The sequence below is a fragment of the Pelodiscus sinensis genome, chromosome 17 (assembly GCF_049634645.1).
Source record: "Pelodiscus sinensis isolate JC-2024 chromosome 17, ASM4963464v1, whole genome shotgun sequence".
NCBI classification, from domain to species: domain Eukaryota; kingdom Metazoa; phylum Chordata; order Testudines; family Trionychidae; genus Pelodiscus; species Pelodiscus sinensis.
The window spans coordinates 2940477-2961836 of NC_134727.1; the positions used below are offsets into that span (position 1 = coordinate 2940477).

The 21360-nt window shown below is 58.2% G+C and overlaps 1 protein-coding gene across 5 annotated transcripts in view; it reads right to left on the reverse strand.

Annotated features, from left to right (window-relative positions):
* Window positions 1-16874, reverse strand: part of CXXC5 (CXXC finger protein 5) — a 105623-nt gene extending 88749 nt beyond the window's left edge. Inside the window, exon 1 of one of the 5 annotated variants that reach the window (XM_075900107.1) lies at window positions 16856-16874. The gene's annotated coding sequence lies outside the window, so the exon portion shown is untranslated. Of the gene's footprint in view, window positions 1-3552; window positions 4189-16497; window positions 16517-16855 lie in introns of those variants that run through there. The other 4 variants (XM_075900108.1, XM_075900105.1, XM_075900104.1 and 1 more) reach the window with 4 other exon arrangements.
* Window positions 16875-21360: the final 4486 nt, after the last annotated feature.

The following is a 21360-nucleotide window of genomic DNA, read 5'->3' on the forward strand; positions in this document are numbered from 1 at the left end:
CTCGCATCCAGGATAAGCAATTGCATTTTGCAACGTGCACTTTGCATTTGCCACCGGTAAACACAACTCCTAGGCAAGTTCATTCAAACAGTCTCATTCATGGAACCAGGCAAACTTTCAAATCATTCCGAACATTCACCACGTTGATTTCATCTGTCCGGCGCTTTAAACTGTCGTTTCCTCCTAAGCTACTTTGTCAGCTTTAATGTGCAGATGAAGAACATCAACTAGAACTTCAAACGCACGGAGCCACGCCAGCCCTTCCCAGCAGAAAGCCATCGGCGGTTCTTTTGTTCGTTTACTTTTATTATCACACGCTGATGGGTTAACCCCCACAAAACCTCTGGAGGTCAGAGCCCGGGGTCTAACCGGCCAATAAAACGCCCAGCTCCGCACCCCCGCACACAGAGACACCTACTTGGGTTTAAGTGACAACGCAAGCCCGTTCTCATGGCAGAAGAACACAGGAATTGTTACCAACCGCTCCGAATTGCATGGGGCGATTACTAAAATCCGGTACTAAATGGTCACTTGGCAGCAAAGGGAGCGAAACCCACCCCTCTCTGCCTCGCCAATGCAGGCAGAAACCTTGGAGGAGGACACTTAACGCCTTGCGTGCTCAGTACAGATTTGCTTTTGAGGTTGCACGGAAGGTTCTCGTCACGGTTAAGTGTCCGGCCTGCGGGTTGTTTTTCCCCCCCGAGGTGACACCGGAGCCATGCATGAGTTTTTTGGGAAGGAATGAAAAAAAGGGGAAGGAGAGAGGCACACGGTTTTCTGTGTCTAACGAAAGGGGACTTTACACGCCAAAGGGAAAGCCCAGCTCTGCTTTTCTTTTAATCAACACCTCTGAACGGCAACATCCTTGCTATTTGGCCTTCGGTTTCAATGGCTCGGGCTCTTTCAAAGCGCACAGTAAAGCGAAGCTGTTTAACAGTCGGAGCATTTGGAAAAACCTCACGCAAATAAACAAAAGGGGGAAAGCGAGAATATTCAGGCTGGGACGCTGGCAGCCCCCGCCTGCCCCATGCCTAGGTGCTGCACAGAAGACCACCCAGCGGTTGGGGAATCCTCCAGCACACCCAGGGGATAAACGGGGGCGGGGTTAACAATGAAGTTGCCGTCTGCGCTCTGAATTTGCTGGCTTTGATGGGTTTACGTTGGACCCCACACCATTACTCACAGCGGTTGCTTGGAGAGACGGAGCAAGACTGTCACCGGCGGGTGCACTGGGTGCCTTCCTAATAAACCCCACACGTGGGCACAGACATCAGGGCGAGGAACCCCGAACCCCTCTCTGTAAGGGGAGCTACCTTAGCTGCACTCACAGAGGGCGGTCTGCAGAGAAGCATGGAACCTCCTGGGGAGCTTTGCAGCCACCGCTGCACTGGGGGCCGGACATTTTGTGTTTCCTCCTGCGATTTAAGAACTTTTTTCAAAAAAGGGGCGACGGCGAGTGAGTGGGGGAGTGTCCCCTTGACAGAACAAAGGGGCCAAGCCGCCTGGAAAAAACAAGCGATGGAACTGTGAAAGGACCACCAACCTGTCCTCACACAGGTACCAAAAATACAACTTCCACAGAGTTCAGTGCTGCAAGAGGCAGCCCCTAAGCCTTGCATGCAATGTATCGGTCAAGCCGCACAGTGATCAGAAAGGTGCCCTGCCTTCGAATCCAGGGGCTTACACGGGGGGAGGGGAGTTCTTTTGGAAAACCCCAGAGTTCCCCAGGTATCCTACCACTTTACTCCATCGAGTAGTGCTTCCCTCACGCCAGACATCCCATCCGCTCCAAGCAGTCTACTCCTGGGAGCAAAGACTGCCGGACCAGGGTCACATGGCACCCTGCACACATGTGATCTGTTATCACTGTATGTGTGTACAGCTTTGTTTATGTTTAGGACCCAGAATAAACAGCGCTTCCTTTTTAATCACCCCTTTGAGCAAAGAATTAAAGGACCCAAACCCATCAGCCGGGAGCAATGGGAAAGGAAGTGGCTATTGGAGGACACAGGTTGGGCCTAAATGAGTTGAGCTAATTCTGACCTGAGTTTTGTATAATAATCCACAGTACAGTCAATCATTTGCCAAAGGCACTGCAGCTTCACCCCGACCAGCGTGCCGGGGATGGGTATTAGGTAAATGACACATTGTACATAGAAATCCTCTGCTTCCATTAAATCTTTTATTCCGCGTGTGCGTTCCGTGCCCACACACCCAGCGCCGGGGGAGCGGGAATCGCAGATTGACCACTCCCAGGCAAAGTGGGAAAAAATATGACGAAACTTCAGTGACTTGTCACACCTGGCTCCGTGACAGCCGGCACCCCGGCGCAGGCTGCAGTTTGGGGAACAAAACTAACCTGGGCCACGGCCCAACAGGCGGATTCGGGCTATGTGGGCGGACGCAGAAATCTGCTTTCTAAAAATCAATGAAACTAAGGCAGCTCTCTTGTTGCTTTAGTAATAATAATATTTTAAAAAGTGGAAAACTCCGAACCAAGGATCCCAGCCCTGACTTGCCCTCTGAGCCCCACAGAGAGGGAGAACAGCCACCCCGCAGATCAGAGGGGCAGCCCAGGCTGCGGGGCTGACCCAAATCCTGCTGCTATTTACACACTTTTACACACACACACACACACTCCCCTCCCCCCCCGGCCTGGCCTGGCCTGGCCCTGCGCCCCCTGCCCAGCAGCGCCGGGCTCTGCATGGCAAGCAGGCGAGGGAGGCGGTGGGTTTGCTGCCTGCAGGCCGGGGGAGGACTCGCTGGCCGCCCCGCAGCTGCGGCGGCGCTAGCGGGCGCCGCTCGGCTCCGCGGCTCGCACACGCAGCAGGGTCAGGGCGAGCAGCCCGCGGCTCCCAGGCACCAGTGTAACCCGGGAAACAGCCCGGCCCGCGGGCGGGGAGGGGGCGGGCGCCCGGTCGATCATGCAGCGTCCTGGGCTGCAGGGGCCGCCCCGCGCCGCGAGCTGACATTTGCCCCCCTCCCCCGGTTCCACCTCCTGTGAATTTCACTCCGGGGGGAGGGGCCGGGGCAGGGCGGGGGGAGGGGGGGCAATTGCCATGTTGCAAACAAAACTTTGCACGTTGCACCCCGCCCCCCAAGGAAGCAGCCGCGACCGGGGACTTGCAGGACTCCGAGCGCTGCGGGAGCCCCACGCGGGGGGCCGCCCAGACACCCCAGCCTGGGGGAATCGGGGCGGGGGAGGCGATTGGTCCCCGGGGGCAGTGGGAAAGGAAAGTGCAGGGGGTGCATAACCCCCCCCCCCCCGGATGTCTCTGCCTCTCCCGCAGGCAGCCGGGCTGGGGCGAACTCCCGGGTCGGGTCCCCTCGCCCCCCCCGACCCCGCTTTTTGTCCAGACCCAGCGATCTGAGACTAGCCCGGCTGCGGGGGCCAAGGGTCGGATCCGCCCCCCCCCCCCGACCCGCACCTGAACGCGGGGACATTCCCAGGCAAACTTTTTTCCCGAGACTTTTCCCCCAACTCCGCCGCCGCCCGCGGAGGCAGCTGCCTGGTCCGCGAGCCCGGAGGCCTCCCCGCGCCCGGGCACCTACCGGAGGAAGCGCGATCCGGAGCGAGAGCCGCCGCAGCCGCCGCGGCCGGGGGAGGAAGGAGGAGGGCTGGGAGCTGCAGCCACCGCCACTCCGGGCAGTGCGGGTGTGTGTGTGTGTGTGTGCGCGCGAGCTGTCGCCGGCCGGATTAAAGAGCCAAATCCAGAGCATGCAAAAAAAATTCACACCTGCCAAAAAATTGTCTCTTTGCAAAGCCGGGGGGGGGGGGGGCTGGTCTCCCTCCCTGCTGCGGGGTGGGGGGCAGATCAGGGGCGGGGGCTGCTGCGCCCAGATCAAAGGGTCGCCGGCATGAGGGAGGGGGGCTCCCAATGGGAAATTGCAAAAAAAAAAACCCCAAGCAGGCGCGGGGGGGCCTCTCCTCGGAGCAGCGTCTCCTTCCCCGCAAACCCACCTCTACATCCCTGCGCGCTCGGGAAGTACAGAGCCAGCCCAAGCACATTGCATAGGGCTGCTGCCGCCGCTGCCCGCGGGCTGCCGGCAAAACCCGGACCGGACCGCGCCGCCTGCCCGCTGCCATCTCCCCGCCCCCCCGGCGCGCAGCCCCGGGCACCTCCCCGAGCCGGGCGGGACGAGACCAGCCGCCTCCCGAGGAGGACTTCGTGCCATCGCTCCGGGAGCGGATTCCCTCGTGGCGGCGGCTGCACCTCGGGGCCCCCGCTTTCCGCTCCTGGACCCCCGCCCCGCTTTCCGCTCCCGGACCCCCGCCCCGCTTTCTGCCCCCGCCCCCCTTTCTGCTCCCGGGGTTCCCCCTTTCTGCCCCCGCCCTCCTTTCTGCCCCCGGACCCCCGCCCCGCTTTCTGCCCCCGCCCCCCTTTCTGCCCCCGGACCCCTTTCTGCTCCCGGGGTTCCCCCTTTCTGCCCCCGCCCTCCTTTCTGCCCCCGGACCCCCGCCCCCCTTTCTGCCCCCGCCCCCCTTTCTGCTCCCGGGGTTCCCCCTTTCTCCCCCGCCCTCCTTTCTGCCCCCGGACCCCCGCCCCCTTTCTGCTCCCGGGGTTCCCCCTTTCTGCCCCCGCCCTCCTTTCTGCCCCCGGACCCCCGCCCCCCTTTCTGCCCCCGCCCCCCTTTCTGCTCCCGGGGTTCCCCCTTTCTGCCCCCGCCCTCCTTTCTGCCCCCGGACCCCCGCCCCCCTTTCTGCTCCCGGACCCCCGACACCCCTTTCTGCCCCCGGCCCCCCGCTCCCTTTCTGCTCCTGGACCCCCGCCCCCCTTTCTGCCCCCGCCCCCCTTTCTGCTCCCGGGGTTCCCCCTTTCTGCCCCCGCCCTCCTTTCTGCCCCCGGACCCCCGCCCCCCTTTCTGCCCCCGGACCTCCGCCCCCCTTTCTGCCCCCGGCCCCCCGCCCCCTTTCTGCTCCCGGCCCCCGCCCCCCCATTCTGCTCCCGGGGTTCCCCCTTTCTGCCCCCGGACCCCCGCCCCCCTTTCTGCTCCCGGACCCCCGCCCCCCCATTCTGCTCCCGGGGTTCCCCCTTTCTGCCCCCGGACCTCCGCCCCCCCTTTCTGCTCCCGGACCCCCTTTCTGCTCCCGGGGTTCCCCCTTTCTGCCCCCGGACCTCCGCCCCCCCTTTCTGCTCCCGGACCCCCTTTCTGCTCCCGGGGTTCCCCCTTTCTGCTCCCGGACCCCCGCCCCGCTTTCTGCCCCCTCCCCCCTTTCTGCCCCGGCCCCTCGCTTTCTGCCCCCGGGGATCCCCCTCGCTTTCTGCTGCGCTCCCCCTTTTTGGCTCCCTCCTCGTGCCTCCCCCACCCCCACCTTGCAGAGCAACTTTCAGCTCCTGCCCCTTTAAACCAAATACAAACAACCCCCGACGGAGGAGCGAAACTTTGCCCGGCGTGCGGCGCGCTGGCCGGGGCTGGGAGCTGCCCCTTGGGGCCTTTGTTAGCCCCCCTCCTCCCCCCTCCGGGGGCCGGGCTGCCCGCCCTGGCCACAGCCCCTGGGGCAGGGGAGCCTTTCGTGCCCCCCCCCCCCCCGCGGTGTCAATGCCCCTGCGGGCCGCTCGGGGCCGTGCCCTCTGTGGGGGGGGGGCGTTTCTCAGCCCTGCGATTGCTTGGACCCAGGGCCGTTTGCTGGGCATGTCGAGTTTCTCCTTCCTAGTCCTCTCTGGGCGCCGCTCAGTGCGGCATGGCCCGGGCAGAATCCAGCAGCCGGGTACTGGGTGGTATTGCCTGCCTGGGGGGGGGCAGCCCCGGGACTTCTCCTAACACCCCCCCCCATTATAACTTCTGCTAACACCGGCACACACACACCAGTATAACCTCTGCTAACACACACACACACACACACACACACACACAGTACAACTTCTAACACACACACACACACACACACACACCAGTATAACCTCTGCTAACACACACACACACACACACACAGTACAACTTCTGCTAACACATACACACACACACACACACACACACACACACAGTACAACTTCTGCTAACACATACACACACACACACACACACAGTACAACTTCTGCTAACACATACACACACACACACACACAGTACAACTTCTGCTAACACACACACACACACACACAGTACAACTTCTGCTAACACATACACACACACACACACACACCAGTACAAATTTCTGCTAACACACAGACACACACACAGTACAACTTCTGCTACCCCCCCATATAACTTCTGCTAACACAGGCACACCCACACACACACCCCAGTATTACTTCTGCTAACACACACACACCAGTACAATTTCTGCTAACTTACACACACACTGTACAACTTCTGCTAACCCCCCCAATATAACTTCTGCTAGCACACACCAGTATAACTTCCGCTAATACACACACACCAGTACAACTTCTGCTAACATGCACGCACACACACACACACCAGTATAACTCCTGCTAACACACACATACCCCAGTATAACTTCTGCTAACACCCCCCCAGTATAACTCCTGCTAACACACACACACACACACACATACAGTATAACTTCTGCGAACACACACAAACACAGCCCAGTATAACTTTTGCTAACACACACACCCCGGTATAACATCTGCTAACACCCCACCTCCAGAATAACTCCTGCTAATGCACACACACAATATAACTTCTGCTAACGTTCCCCCCTCCCCCAGTATAACTGGTACAAGGCCCTGTGAAAAGGCAGATACAACTTTAGGGGTTGATTAGGAGTGACGATTACAGCAAGTAATTCAGAAATTGACCAGCAAGAAAGAATTGAGCGGTGGTCTGTTTGGGGCGTGTTTCAACACATGATGCAGCCCTTCCTCCTCCTCCACAGGACCTGGCCAGGGGAGGTGTTGTTACATTCTTTAATCGTGGATTTTTGTCTCCCTTGTCTCAGGCTCGTTACCGTCTGACCACGTTTGGGTTTAGCTCACCGCATCACGTGACCTAGTGCTAGTAACAGAACTCCAGGCCAAAGAGCGGTTGCTGTCTCAAATAATAATTAATTAATAATAGGATAATGGAATCATACGGCGCACGCCGATCACCCTCGCAAAGCCAGGCAGGCGCTAGTCACCCATGCACCAGGCGTGACATTCGGTTCCTCCTTTCTTAACAACCCTTGGAGTTGACTGAAAAATCCTGCGCATCTTCTGCAACCCCACAGTGTGTGAGGGACCCCGCACAACCCCCAGCTGGCTCCCACACAACTTTACAGCACAACCCCAGACCTGGCCAGGGCTGGAGAAGACAGACACATCATCAAACTAGATCTTAGCTTCTCACCCCCTTGGACAAGGGCGCGTCTCTCTCCAGAAATCACTGCGGTCACTGTGTTTCTTTCACGTCCCACTTTCTGTCTCGTGTTTGGGTGGCTGAGGCCTAAAAAGCCTGGCCAGGAAGCTCTGGGGAGAACGAGCTAATGTGTCTCCACTGCCCGTTACCCTCTTCTATATTGCAGGTCAAAAGGCCAGGCGACCTCTCAGCAAATTTGTAGCTGGTCAATATTTGCCGGTGCCAGAAGCTATTGACTAGCTGGGAGAGCAATAGTGCAAACGCCTTTCGGTCCCCCGAGGCTGTGTCAGCCAATGGCATGGCAGCCGGCGAGGAAAGGGTGTCCTGAGTGAGTCTGGCGTGCATCATTCAGGGGCCGGGCGGTCTGAGCCGTGGTCAGAGGTGACCTCCTTCCGGCAGATGCGTGAAGAAAACAGGAAGGGGGTATTGCCGGGTCTTGCAATGGCCCCTCCACACTGGTGTCGGGACTCAGCTCTGCACACGTCCACAGGGACTAGCGCTTGCTCCTCCCGCGAGTCCCAGCCAGCCCCAGGACACGACGCCGTCGGTGCGTCCGGCACAACGCAGTATCAGTCGTCGGGCTGGGTTCATGGCCCTTCCCATGCCTGCTGGAGGAGCGGCTGCCAGAGGAAAGGCTGAAAAGCAATTTCTGTTCCCGCCCTCCGTTTCTCATCGCTTCTCGTGGGGCTAAAGCCACGTGGCAATTCCATAATCCACTTCAATGGATTATTTACACAGGACCACACCTGCCAGACCAGGGCCCGATCCCTGACTGCAAGTCCACGACCAAGCTTCCCATGGCACACCTGGCCAGATGTGCTGCCGGGGGAACGGGGATATGGGGGGTTGTTTTCCCCGGAAGCATCCGGCATTAGTCACAGCTGGAGCCAGGGCACAGGATGCTCTGAATTGGTACACAGAATCCTTTCCAGATGCCTGGGCGGTGGGTCTCGCTCACATACCTAGGATCCAACTAAGTGCCAGATGTGCAGGCGGACAGGAATACTCCCCCGGTCTGACTGGAGGAACCTGGGAGTTTTGCTGCCTTTCTGTGCAGCATGGGGTTAGATCACCTGGTGGAGCCATCTGGGCACATCTCGCCTAAATCAATTCTCGGACGTGGCATTGGTGGCCTCTCTGTTTCCCCTCTTCTCCACTTGTGGCACCTCCCATCTCCTGGGGGTGGCATGATTTGGTCTCACTCAAAAATGGTAACTGGGTAAAAATGACAGGCCCAGGTCCTACAGGAAATCAGACTAGATCCAAAAGAGTCCTTCTCCCCTTTAACTCTATGAAAGAAGGGGGCATCTTTTTAAAGGTACAGCCCGGAGCCAAGGCACCGAATTCCCCTTGATTCTCAGGGAATGTTGGCCCCTGGCACATTTGAAAATCTCCAGCTAAACAAAGACACAACAAAAAGTCATTTTTATGCAAGGCCCATGACAAGCACCTCCGAGCGATTAGACCCCGAGCACTAGAAAGTTAGACCCAGTTGAAATCATTTCTGTCCACTCAATTGCAATGGTTTTTTCATCGGAATGGAAGATTTACACGTAATATCTACTAGGTTACTATGTTTTCCCACTGAATAATAAATGAAACATACACGCCCTCCCCTGAACTGACCCTTCTTTTGGAATGTTCATCAACGGAAAACCAAACAATTTCCACTTACAAAAAATGAAGAAAAACTGGTTTCTGGCAGAAATGTGCCCAGGTTTGTGTTGCTGAAAATGGCAACCACCAAAAACCCACCTCTGGTTGTAGGAGTTTGCTTTTGAGGGTAGCCCAACATTGTCTGAAGAAAAACGTTGAGGGAAAATGAAACTCTGGTTTGGTTGGCTTTGGGGGGGGGGGGGCAGGGAGAACTAAAACGATGTCTCTGTGTGTAGTCACCGTGAGACCAAAATGCCGCCAGTTCGTGTATTTGGGGGCCTGTGGCAATGAATATAACACGGGGAGCTGTTTGTGTAGGTGCACATTCGGGTAATTCCCAGCGTTTTGCATCTGCAGCGGCGGGGACACCGAGCTGGCTTCTCTCTGCTCCTCGCAAAGTCAGGGAGAGTTCTAGCCCCGACTGCCCAGGGAGCCAGCGGTAGCTGCTTTGAAAATTCCTCCTTTCGGAGGCAAGTTGCGCGGCTCCGCGCCGTCGCCTCGGCAGGAGCAATGTGCAGCAGCTGGGCTAGGAGAACAGCGGCATCGGCGAGGAAAGGCCGGTGGAAGCGCCGCTGCTGCCCTCCACTGGGAGGCATTTTTAACCATGTGGATACGGTGTTGAAACAGGCTGCAGTGACCTCGTCCGGTTCTCAGGCAGGACCTAGGAGCGATGAGGAAGGAGGAGGCTGCGTTTAAAGCCCCACTCCGCTGCGTCTCCAGACACCTTCGCCGCCCTGGTGCCAACTCGCTCCCTGGGGTTTGCAAAGGCATCCAACGCAGTCCAAGGCGGCTTGGGGAGGTGGGCCGAAGCAGCCGGCCCCGCACCGCACCAAGCCAGCTCCAGAGCCAGGCAATCCGGCCACTAGCCGAGACCGGCCCGCCACGGTACCACCTGCGATGCTGCACCAAGATCGGCGTCACGGCGACAGCACGTTGAATGCCGCTGGTGAGCACAACCGAGGGTGGCAGAGTCCAGCTTCTAAGCCACTGACGCCTGGCCTGGCCACGGGTCTCTCTCGCGGCCCCCAAGAGCGTGGCACCAAGTGCCCCTCCACACAGCTGCTATTAGCCCTGTTTACAGAGGAGCTGGTGGCCAGGGACTAAAGGCAGGAGCCACGAAAGGACGCAGGCAGCTAACCTCACACTTAGGTAGGCACCTGCGACCCAGTTTTGGCTCCAATGCAATGCCAGCTCACATGGTGCCTCAGTTTACCCTGCCCTCCTGCCTCTGGGCATGTGCACTGCCTGCCTCCACCTGGGCCTCCCACCATCCTGCTTCCGATCTCTACCCAGGCAGTTCAGGAAACCAGGGGAAGACAGGCCTTCAGCTGCCTAAGTCAGGCGAGGTCCGGATTAAGGTTGCCAACTTTCTGAATGCAGAACACCATTGCCCCGCCCCTTGGCTGGCTCCCTCCTGAGGCTCCGCCCCTTCCCTTTCTGTGGGGCCCTATCCCAAGGCCTTGCCCCCACTCGCTCCACCCCCCTTCCCTCACTCGCTGTCCCAGTGTTGCACCGCCCCTGCAGCTCCCATTGACCATGTCCGTCGCCAGTGTTTTAGAAAGGCTCCAGAGGCCATCCTGGCAATTACAGGCCAGTAAGGCTAACTTCAGATCTAGAAAAACTGGTTGAAATGTTAGTGAAGCACCAAACGACGTGACATGCAGATGAACACGGGGAAGGGTCCACATGGGTTTTGAAAAGAGAAACCATGCCGCGCCAATCTACTAGCATTTCGGAGGACACACAATGTACTTGGACTTTCACACCGGCTTTGACAAGGTCCCTCACCCAAGAAGCTAAGCAGTCGTGAATTTAGCAGTAACTGGCTAAAAGTCAGCAGGGAAAAGGGCAGGAATCAATGGTCAGTTTTCAGAAGGGAGAGGGGTGAATAGGTTTCTCACAGGGGGCTGGCCGGAGACCAGGGCTGTTCAACCTGTTCATACATGACGTGGAAAAAAGAGTAAACAGTGAGGTGGCCACATTTGCAGATGCTACAAAATGATTTGAGACGGGTACGTTGAAAGTAGATTGTAAAGAGTGACAAAGGGAGCTCACAACACTTGGCTGCCGGGCCACAAAATGGCAAAGGGAAGTCAGCGTTAAATGCAACATAATGTCCCCTAAAACCTACCATTCCCAGCTATGTACCCACAATGACGGGATCTACATTAGCAATGACCACTCAAGAAACATCTTGGAGTCACTGTGGATAGTTCTTTGAAAACATCCCCTCCTTGTGCAGCGGCCGTCAAAAACCAAATGTTCGGAACCATGAGGAAAGGGATGGATAATAAGACGGTAAATATCATAATGCCGCTACATACTTCTTCATAGACCCAGTTCACCTGGGCGACTCCCTGCCACGGGATGTTGCGATGGCCAAAATTATAAGTGGATCCACACCAAGGTCAGCTCATAGAGGACTGGCCCGTGGATGGCTCTGAGCCTGGATGGGCGGAGATGTAACCTTGTGCTCCAGGGGTCCCTAGTCTCTGTCTGACAGACGCTGGAGTAGACCACAGGGGATGGATCACTCGATGACGGCCTGGGCTCTTCCTTCCCTCTGAAGCCCCTACCTGGCACTGGCCGCTGGGCAAAAGGGACCACGGGTCTGGCCTAGTTTGGCCATTCGTGTTCCTATGTCGGAGCAGGGGGACGGGACCAGGGTCACGTGGACCCCAGAGCCATCTCCCCCACCCTCTCCATCCCCAGGGCTGGTTATTCCCCATGGACCACCCACAATCCCCACACCTGGGGCCATCCTTAGGGGGCATAGGGCCCAGGATAACCCCACCCTTTCCCCCGAGTGACACAGGCCAGGGGACTAGCCACGAGCAGCAGGGGGCCAGGGGCAGGCCTGCCTCTGCACCCACTAGAGTGCCCAGCCGTGATCAGGGCCCCATTACGCTAGGTGCTGTACAGACCCAGAGTGAGCGATGGTCTCCGTCCCCAAGAGCTTCCAGACTAAACACAGCGGAGAAAAGCGGATGGGAGAATGGAACCTTCCACCCATTTTAGAGAGAGGAAACTGAGGTACGGGACAGTTACAACTTGCTCAGGATCCTACAGGAAATTAGTAGCTCAACCAGGATTTTAACTTTGATCTCCGGAGCCTCATTAACCAAAAGACCATCCATCTGCCTAGCGGCTACAGCGGCCTATTCACTGAGGCTGCGTCTACATTGGCGCGATCTTGTGCCAAAGCAGCCGCTTTTGCGCCAAAACTTGCTGCCTGTCTACACTGGCCGTGAGTTCTTACGCAAGTAAACTGACGTTCTAATGTGTGAAATCAGGGCTTCTTGTGCAAGAACTCTGATGCTCCCGCTCAGGAATAAGCCCTTCTGCGCAACTGTTCTTGCGCAAGAGGCCAGTGTAGACAGGCAACATGAATTATTGCGCAAGAAAGCCCGATGGTTAAAATGGCCATTAGAGCTTTCTTGCGCGTCTACACTGGCACGGATGCTCTTGCGCAAAAGCACATGCCAGTGTAGACGCTCTCTTCTGGAAGAGTTTTTGCACAAGATCAGGCCAGTGTAGACGTAGCAGTGTGTAAAGCTACCCGCCTGTCCACACATCGGGACCCTGCTTTCTTACTCCTGACCAGTTCAGCTTCTGTCTCAACCACCAAAACAAAGGGACCTGGAATTTAAGCCCAAAAGGCCCATTTTAGGCGCTCGAGAAAACCTGCAAGATGACTGAATCCCTCCGAATGTCCCTGCTTAGAAGTGGAGAAAAGAAAAACAACCCCAGCGTCTGCAGCAACCGCATTGTCCGCACAACCCATGGTTCCAGGGGTCGGGTTTCCTCGCCTTTCTAACCCTTGTAGGAAGTTAGTTGCCTTTCAAAATCTCCCTGGGCCAGGCTGTGGGGAACTCAGCCTGCTGAGCTCTTGCTAGACCGGGGCCCGCGCAAGGAGGTTACCCGGCGACTGTAAATGGAACCGGCAAGGAGCAGCTACGTTGCTCTTCTTAGAAACGACCCTCTTCTTTGACCGCTGCGTTATCTCCAGGCGTTGCCTGCTGCAGCCCCACCCAAAGGCTACAGTTACACTTTGCACAGCTGGACTCGGGGGGCGAGCAGCCCGCAGCGAGGTCTGGGGAGTCAAACAGCGCTCCCTGTGGATCTAAGGGGGTCATTGGATTCGCACCAGAAGACCGGAAGGTGGGAGCCTCGGGCCTGTCGCTACTGCATCGCGTCAGTTTCACACGCCAGCAGCTGCCCCAGGCCGAGGGATAACGCTGCGGTGGATCCAGCCACAGCGCTGAACAGGACGTGCCACCACATCAGTGCCCTGACCCCGATTCTGATGCCAGGCCGGCTTGCATGGAGTTACCCCCGCCCCGCCTTACACAAGGGGCACTCGGCCTGCCCATGAGCTGGGTTTGAAGTGGCCTCTACCTGTTCACGCTCCCAGAAGAGCGTGTTAATGTTTAACCCCAGCTGGCTGCGGCGCACGGCTCTGCCCACGGCAGTGCATTCCGGTTGGCGTTATCGGGGACGTGCAGGGGTCAACCAGCCACTTCCCCAGGAATCCGCTCTCCTGGCCATCCAGCCCGGGCAGGGCAGAGGGATGCAGCTGCGTCTCCGCTCCCCAGCACGTTGGTCGTCCTGGTAGAAGCGTGCCCCAAAGCCGGCGGGCTGAGGTTTCCACTCTGGGCTCCAGCGTGGCAGGAGCAAAGCCTGCCGTTGCCTTCAGGAAATGGGGAACTGGGCCCGGGCAGGGAGATAGCCCAGCCGTTAATCTGCAACGGAGCCTTCTGGCTGGGCCTGCCTACAGAGGCAAGCCCCAAACCACAAGCCACAGAGCCAGATGCAGGGGGGGAGGACGGACGTTGGTCAACCCAATGCAGCTAGCTCTGGGGGCTAACCCAGCCGCCTTTGTGCACGAGCCACGCTGCACGGGGCAAAGCGGAGGCTGGGCTGAGAAGAATACGTTCTACAGCTGCAACTGGGGGCGGCTGGTTTGAAAACACCCCACTTTACCTGGCAGGAGACTTCCCCTCCCATAGAAGGGAAGGTGCAAATTCGACTCTTCCTGCTCTACCTACACTGGGGAGGCTACCAAGGGGGTCCTTCGGCTGTCCGGGGGAGCTAGGGGTTGGCAATTCCTAGGGTGTTATTCGTCCATTGGGAGTTGGGGTAGGGGGCTTGGGTAGCCGTCCTAGACCTCCTTATTACACGGGGACTAATTTAGCTAAATCCACTCAAGCGAGATCTTGGAGTCACTGTGGCTAGTTCTCTGAACACATCCACTCCGTGTGCAGCGGCCGTCCGAAAAGCAAACAGAATGTTAGGAATCCTTAAAAAAGGGCTAGAGAATAAGACAGAGAATAGCTTACTGCCTCTGTACAAATCCATGGGACACCCACATCTGGAATACTGTGTTCAGATGCAATCGCCTCTTCTCAAAAAAGATCTCCTGGCATTGGAAAAGGTTCAGAAAAGGGCAACAAACATGGTGAGGGGTTTGGAACGGGTCCCATGTGAAGAGAGATTAAAAAGACTGGGACGTTTGGGCTTAGAAAAGAGGAGACTTTACAGTAGGGGTGGGCAAACTTTTTGGCCCGGGGGCCACATCTCGCTGTGGCACTTGTGTGGTGGGTCACGAATGCTCGTGGACTTGGGGCAGGGGCGCGGCAGGGGCGAGGGCTCCAGCTGGGGGGAAGTGCTCAGAGGAGGGGATAAGGGGTTTGGAGTGCAGGGGGATGCTCCAGGTTGGGACCAAGGGGCTCAGAGGGCAGGATACAGGCTCAAGACTAGGGCAGAGGGGTGGGGCACAGGGAGGCCTCGGGGGTGTAGGCAAAGCTTACCTCAAGCAACAGCATTACCCCCCTTTCCAGCTCTGCACGCCCATAGGCACTGCCCCCGCAGCTCCCATTGGCTGCAGCTGCCAGCCAATGGGAGCTGCAAAGCAGGCACTTGGAGCAGAGGCAGTGTGCAGAGCCCTGGCTGTTCCTATACATAGGAGGCAGAGGGGCACATGCCATTGCTTCCGGGAACCGCTTGCAGCCACAGCATGTGCAGAGCTGGGTAAGCCCGACTCGGCTCCCCAGCAAACCTGAAGGGCAGAGTAAAGGTTGTTTGCCATCCCTGCCTTAGAGAGATCCATTGCACTAAGCAAGCACATGGATTTCTGCTTCCCTGACAATGAACATGCCAAGTGCCCAGCTGTACCCCAGCTCCCAGTGGGCTCCCACAATTGTTCCACCAGTAGGGCCCAAGACAGCCCCACTGCACTGGGGAAGTCGGGTTTCAAATGGCCAAGCCGCTGTGCATACAGAGCCACCGACAGCATAAAGCGCGGGGTGTGCTGTGGCCTGCTGAAGCATTTCAGTCATGGTGGATCTCCCGAGGAAGAGAAAAAAAAACTCCATCAACTTTTAATTGAGATTGCAGAGTTAGGAAAGCTTCATAAGTAAAATCATTCCCTGGGGATATGTAAAAAGTTACTTAAGGCAAGAGCTAATCCGGGCATGCCCCAATCCGGCGCTGCTGAGAAACCACGAGGGCACACAAGACAGCCCTTCCCTCTGCTGAGCACGGGAACGAGGGCCCGCGCGGTTCCTGCAGACGCGGGACGAGCAAGGCCGGCATCCGAGCTGGCGCGATAGATCAGACAGGCTGCCAATCCCACGACCTGCATTATAAGGACCAGCCCCATCCTGGTCATTGTAATCCAGAGCCCTGTTCTGCTTAACGCCGCGCGCCCCCATGTGGAGACAGGCCCTGCCCCCCAGCACGGAGCCGTTTTACAGACGGGCCACGGAGAAACAGGTGTGGTGCCCTGAAACCGCCCCGAGGCCTGGCCAGGACTGACACCCACAGCTCCCAACGCCCCCGCCACGAGAGCATCCTGCCACTCCGCTGCTGTGAGCTACCCCCATGGCCACTTGGCCCTCAGGATGGGCGATTCTTCCTCGGGAGGGGGGCACCGCGAGTGAGTGCCTGTTCCGGGAGCCCCTCCCCCAGCAATTCCCAGTTACAGAGGTGCCCACCCAGGGACGTCAGAGGTCGGCCCCTTCCCAGCCATGCCGGCAAGGAGTGTGAGGCGGGGGCCCTAGGGACACGCCCACTCCCCCGACGTCGGGGCCACCCAAGTGGCTACGCTCTGGTTTGGGCACTGACTTTATGGCTCACTGGGAGCGGGGGGACCCCAGGCCTAATGGCCCCGTCGGGGAGGACAGCCAGAGACATCTCCTCCCCGGCCCCTCTCCGGCAGCTCGGTGGGGCCCTGCTGATCCGGGGTGGCCCCACACAGTACAGCGACCCCGCAGGAGGCCGGCCTGCACTTTGGACGGGGCGCCAGTTCACCCCCGGCCCCAGCAGTGGGATCGAACCGGGGAAGCGCGCTGGGTCGATGGATTGACACCGGCGCGCATCCAAGCAGGCTCCACGCCCTCTGACTTGGGCCCTGCGAACAGAGCGGCAATGCGGCCCCCGACCCGCCCGATTGCAGCAGCCTCGCCTGGAGGGCGCCCAGGCAGCAAGCCCCACACTGAGATACCCCCAGGCCCCGTGCACCCGGCTCTGGCACACCTGTGTCTGGAAACGCGCTCCAAAATGGGTCAGGCGGGCACAGGCGAGCCCTTCCCCCACCAGACGACGAGAGCCGAGAGGAACTTTGGCACCGCACGGCAAGTTATTCCATTACCAAAGAGAGAGCGAGCTGCGCCTCGCCTTCAGGAGAGAGCCCCCCTTTCCTCTGCCACCAAGGCCGACTGGATTTGTCCAGGGGAAGGAGGTTTATCAGCATCACACCCATGTTGTTTCACCTGAACGGATACGGGAGCTTGAGGCGGCAGCGTAGTCTAGTGGTTACGCAGTCAAGACTGTCAGTTCGGCCCCTGCCGTGCTGTCGGACCTTCCCCTAGCCATCCCCGGGGGTAAGTCTCACCTGGTTTTCTTCCCCGTAGCCCAGAGCACGGGGGTATTTCTGGCGGGGGCACGTGGTGTCAAGCTAAGGAAAGCATCCGGAAATGACTGACGCTGACGTCTCCAGGAAGGAGGGAGAGCGGGGAGCCCCCTTCTGTCCCAGGCTGCCCCGAATCTCACACCACGTGGTGGCTGCCTCCCAGCCGGGCAGCCCCCTCTCCGTCGTGGACACGAGCCCCAAATGACGTCACCACAGAGCCCCCGCTCACAATGGGCCTTTGTCAAGCAGCGTGCGGCTTAGACCAGATTTGCAATGCTCAGCCACGGACTGCCCTGGAGCCCGATTCTGGTCTCATGCCACCCAGGCCAGCGCGCACGTCCTCTCCGGTGGCATCTGCCGCCCCTTTCGCCCCTAGCGACCCTGGCCTCCCTCCCACTCAGCCAAAGCCGATTCCTGGGCCTAGGCCCAGACCCAGCTTTGGGCCCTCTGGACTGGACGGAGCAATAGGTGTTGCGGTAACGTTATGGGCTGGCCGCACCCTCCATTGTCCAGCCTGCGAGGCATCCCAAGGGGCCGGGACGGATAAGCCTGAGGCCAGAAATGGGCAGTTAAAAATGGTCGTTCATTAACTACCAAGCACACACGCACAATCAAACTCAAACAAGGAGAGTCCAGCAACACCATTGCACAACCTCCGGCCAGGCCTACCCATATCTAGGGCAAGAGGCGCAGCGGAAGAACATTCCGGTAGCACCTAGAAGCCAGCTCCGTTGAGCTGGGGCCGGTCATAGATTCCCAGGATGGCAGAGACCTCAGGCATCATCCTACCCCTGCCCAGAGCAGGACCAACCCAACTCAACCATCCCAGCCAGGGCTGGGTCCAGCCAGGACTTAAACCCCTCCAGGGATGGGGATTCCACCCCCTCCCATCCCAGCGCTTCCCCACCCCCCTAGGGAAAGAGTTTTTCCTACTATCCAACCTAGACCTCCCCCACTACAACTTGAGCCCATGGCTCCTTGTTCTGCCACCTGCCCCCACTGAGAACAGCCTCTCGCCAGCCTCCTTGGAACCCCCTTCAGGGAGTTGCAGGCTGCTCCCAAATCCCCCCTCGCTCTTCTCTTCTGTGACTAAACAAGCCCAGATCCCTCAGCCTCTCCTCGTAGATCATGTGCTCCAGCCCCCTCAGCATTTTGCTCGCCCTCCGCTGGACCCTCCCCATCCTTTCTATCATGGAGGGCCCAGAACTGGACACAACACTCCAGACGTGGCCTCCCCAGTGCTGAACGGAGGGGAATAATCACTTCTCTAGATCTGCTGGCCACGCGCCTCCTAATGCAGCCCAATATGCTGCCAGCGTTCTTGGCTCCAAGGGCGCCCTGTCGACTCATCTCCAGCTTCTCCTCCGCTGCAGCCCCCAGGCCCTTTCCTGCCGAACGGCTGCTCAGCCCCTCGGTCCCCAGCCAGTCGCAACCCTTCGGATTCCTCTGCACTTGTCCATGGTCGCTGCTCCCCACAGCGGACCGCAGACCACGGCAGGCAGCAGGGGGACGCGACAGATGGGGGGGCACAAGGAAAGCGCAGTGCCAGGGGCTTCAGACATCAGTCAAGGAAACCTCTGCTCCGTGGCTACAGCTGGAATCTCTCCTGTTCCCGGGAAGCTCTCGGGAACGGTCGCAGCCGGTCACAGATGCTCACTCAACGGCTCTCCTCTGGGCTGCCCCGCTCACTCGGAAAGGTGCTTTCCCTGTCCTGCGGCCAACCCACCCTCTTCTCAAGCCACGCTTGGGTGCAGCTGGAGTTCTGGCTGCTGTTTTCAGCATGGAGACCTTCCCTGCTCCCAGAAGGGCTGACCGTTTTTGTGGGCCGCCGGGCAAGGTGGGAAGGAGGAGCTCTGCACCCTGGAAGGGGTGGGGCTTCTGGCAAAGGGGCGGGGCTGGGGCAGCCAGCCCACAACACCACCTGGACTGCAGCACTGGATTCCCCCAGCTCTCAGAGCCCCAGGGAGTGTGGGATGCAGCGCTCCAGCGGCTATTGAGAGAGGCCCAGGGAGCAGGGCAGCCGCTCAGGAGAGGTTCAAATGCCACCCAGCTGATTAGCAGAGCGCCCACAGCTAGGTCTTGTGTTCCTACTAGTGGTGCACATGTGCAAATGCTTCGGTGCACGTCCAATTATTCCACACATGGCTGGAAAAGATTAGAGGGAACATTGCCGGGGAGGGAGGAGGTATGGGCCTGTTAATTGGCTGTTAACGTTGGGCGTTTCTATACGCAGTCTGATGAAATCCTGTACCCTGGCAGATTCCCCGCGCCTCTGGGCGTGTTCAGGCATTTGTGAAAGATACTCTAAGTTCCTTCTACCTCAGCATTGACTTGCCTTCATTGTCCACCTTCCATTCATTCCTGGTGCCTGCTGCCACCTCCACTGGGGCTCTACCCTCTAACGAGTCTAATTAAAGGTACACATCAATACGGAATGCTCACGATAATTACCAGTCAGCTGCTCTGTCCTGCCTCAGAGGTGGTGGCATTCTGGTGACAGGTCGTGAGATTTCTTTGTACGTGCAGTCCCTCGTGCGAGGTGCGTCGGGAGCCTTGGGACGAAGAGGGCTCTGAGGGTGTACGTTCGTACTAGGATTACAACGCATGTCAAAAAGTCTCATCAATCCGGTTGATCCCACAATTGTTGCGAGATCTCTTGTATCGTCCTGTGCGAGGGTTTAGTGCGATCTTTCAAGCTCTGCCGACCTCCACATGAGCATCCCCAACCACACGATTCAGAAGCCACGATTTGCCCCTCCCCCAAAACCCCCAAACAAATTACAAAAGGGGTTAACACAGTGAAGATTTTTAAAATACACATTCGGGGCTTGTCTGTGTCACGTGTTCAAGCTTTTCTCTGCAGCCAGAGGGGCCAGGCCAGCATAACCCCCTGACTCCAGGAGCTGGGGCTTTAAGAAGTAGCATCAAATATCCCAAAGGAGGACAGGCACCGTTGTGTCCTGGCTGATTGGTGGAATGAGCCAAAGAACCCCCTTAGGAAGGCGGCAGCCACCCAGGCAGCTCCAGGGACTGTTTAGCCACAGGCTGTAGAGTTGCCAGGAAGGGGGCGGGAGCAGCAAGGAGTGGGCGGAGCTACAGTGCCATGTGTGTGCCAGCTGATGGAAGGCGCTCGGCTAAGTGAGATGGGGACAGAGCTGGGGGGGGACGTATCAGCAAATGCTCCCCTCTGCAGTGTGTCCCCCAGCACCCTCCATGGAGGGTTACGGCACAACGACTCCCTGCAACCTGCTTTGAGGCCCCCGTGATTCGGGGGAGGGGGTTGTGTCCTTCTGTGACGTAGTGGGGGTAATTGCTGGGCTGTGGTGACCCCTGCTGTCTGGAGCAAGACCCAGCAGGGAAAACCTGGCTAGGCAGAGATAAGGCCAAACTGGTTGAACCAGTGGCCAGACACCCCCCATGGAGAGGAACAAAGGAAGGTGGAATGCTGCCCTGACTGCGGGGGCAGGGCTGGAGGGGAATTTAGTTAGACTGTGGAAGAGCATGGAGGAGAGCCTAGGGGAAGGGGCTGGAGTTTAGGGGCCCAGTCTCCCCCATCTCAAGGGGGCCTGAGGCATCCTAGCCCAGTTCCTGTAACCAGATTACATCTGTGCTGCGCTGTGCTGGAGGAGCAATAAACCACCCTCAATTCCACTGGCTGGTGCAGTCTGTTTGTGCCATTTCGGGGTGCAGGAGACGGGGAACCCCCAACGCGCCGTCACACCTTCCACTGATTCCAGCCTGCACGGGGCCTGGCGATCCACCAGCAGGTGCTAAGCCACGGGCTCTTTGGCCCCTGGCTTTAATTCTTTCCAAAGCTGGGATTGAAATTTCCGCACCCAAAAATGACCTGCCACTAACGGCGGGCGATTTTTCATGAAGACCCGTCCCACAGAGCACGCACAAAGCAATCAGAGCCACAGTAAATCCCTCTGTGGCAGCTGGTCCAGCCATCCTGCCCCTTGCTCCCAAATTTATGGAGACGCAGGTCCCTGCTGGGAAAATACAACACAAACCGGTGAGATACATAACACTCACCGGCAGAAATGCAGGCCAGTTGGGTCTTTTCTGGTCCTTCCTTTTCCTGTCCCGCGTCTTCTTTTTCTATTTCAACATTCCCTTCTTTTTCCTCTCCACCAGTCTTCAGTTTTCTGTATCTCCATCCCCATCCTGCTCCCTTCCTCCTGTCTCGTTAGTATTTTCCCTTTTTTCTTCTCTTCTCTTCCCGCCTTCCTTTCCAATCAGCACCCCGTTCCGCTCCTGCTCTATCACCTCATTGGAAGAGCCTGTTTCCATTGCTGAAGCACATACGGGTCCCAATCAAGGATCAGGCCCCCACGGTGCAAGGTGCTGTACAAAGAACAGAGAGACGGTCTCTGTCCCAAAGAGTTTACAAGCTAAGGACCTATCCCTTCTCTAGTGCAGATCCCACCTCAGCCCACGATCCTCTGGCCACCCCCAACCTGCCATGGCCCAAGCACAGGACGTGT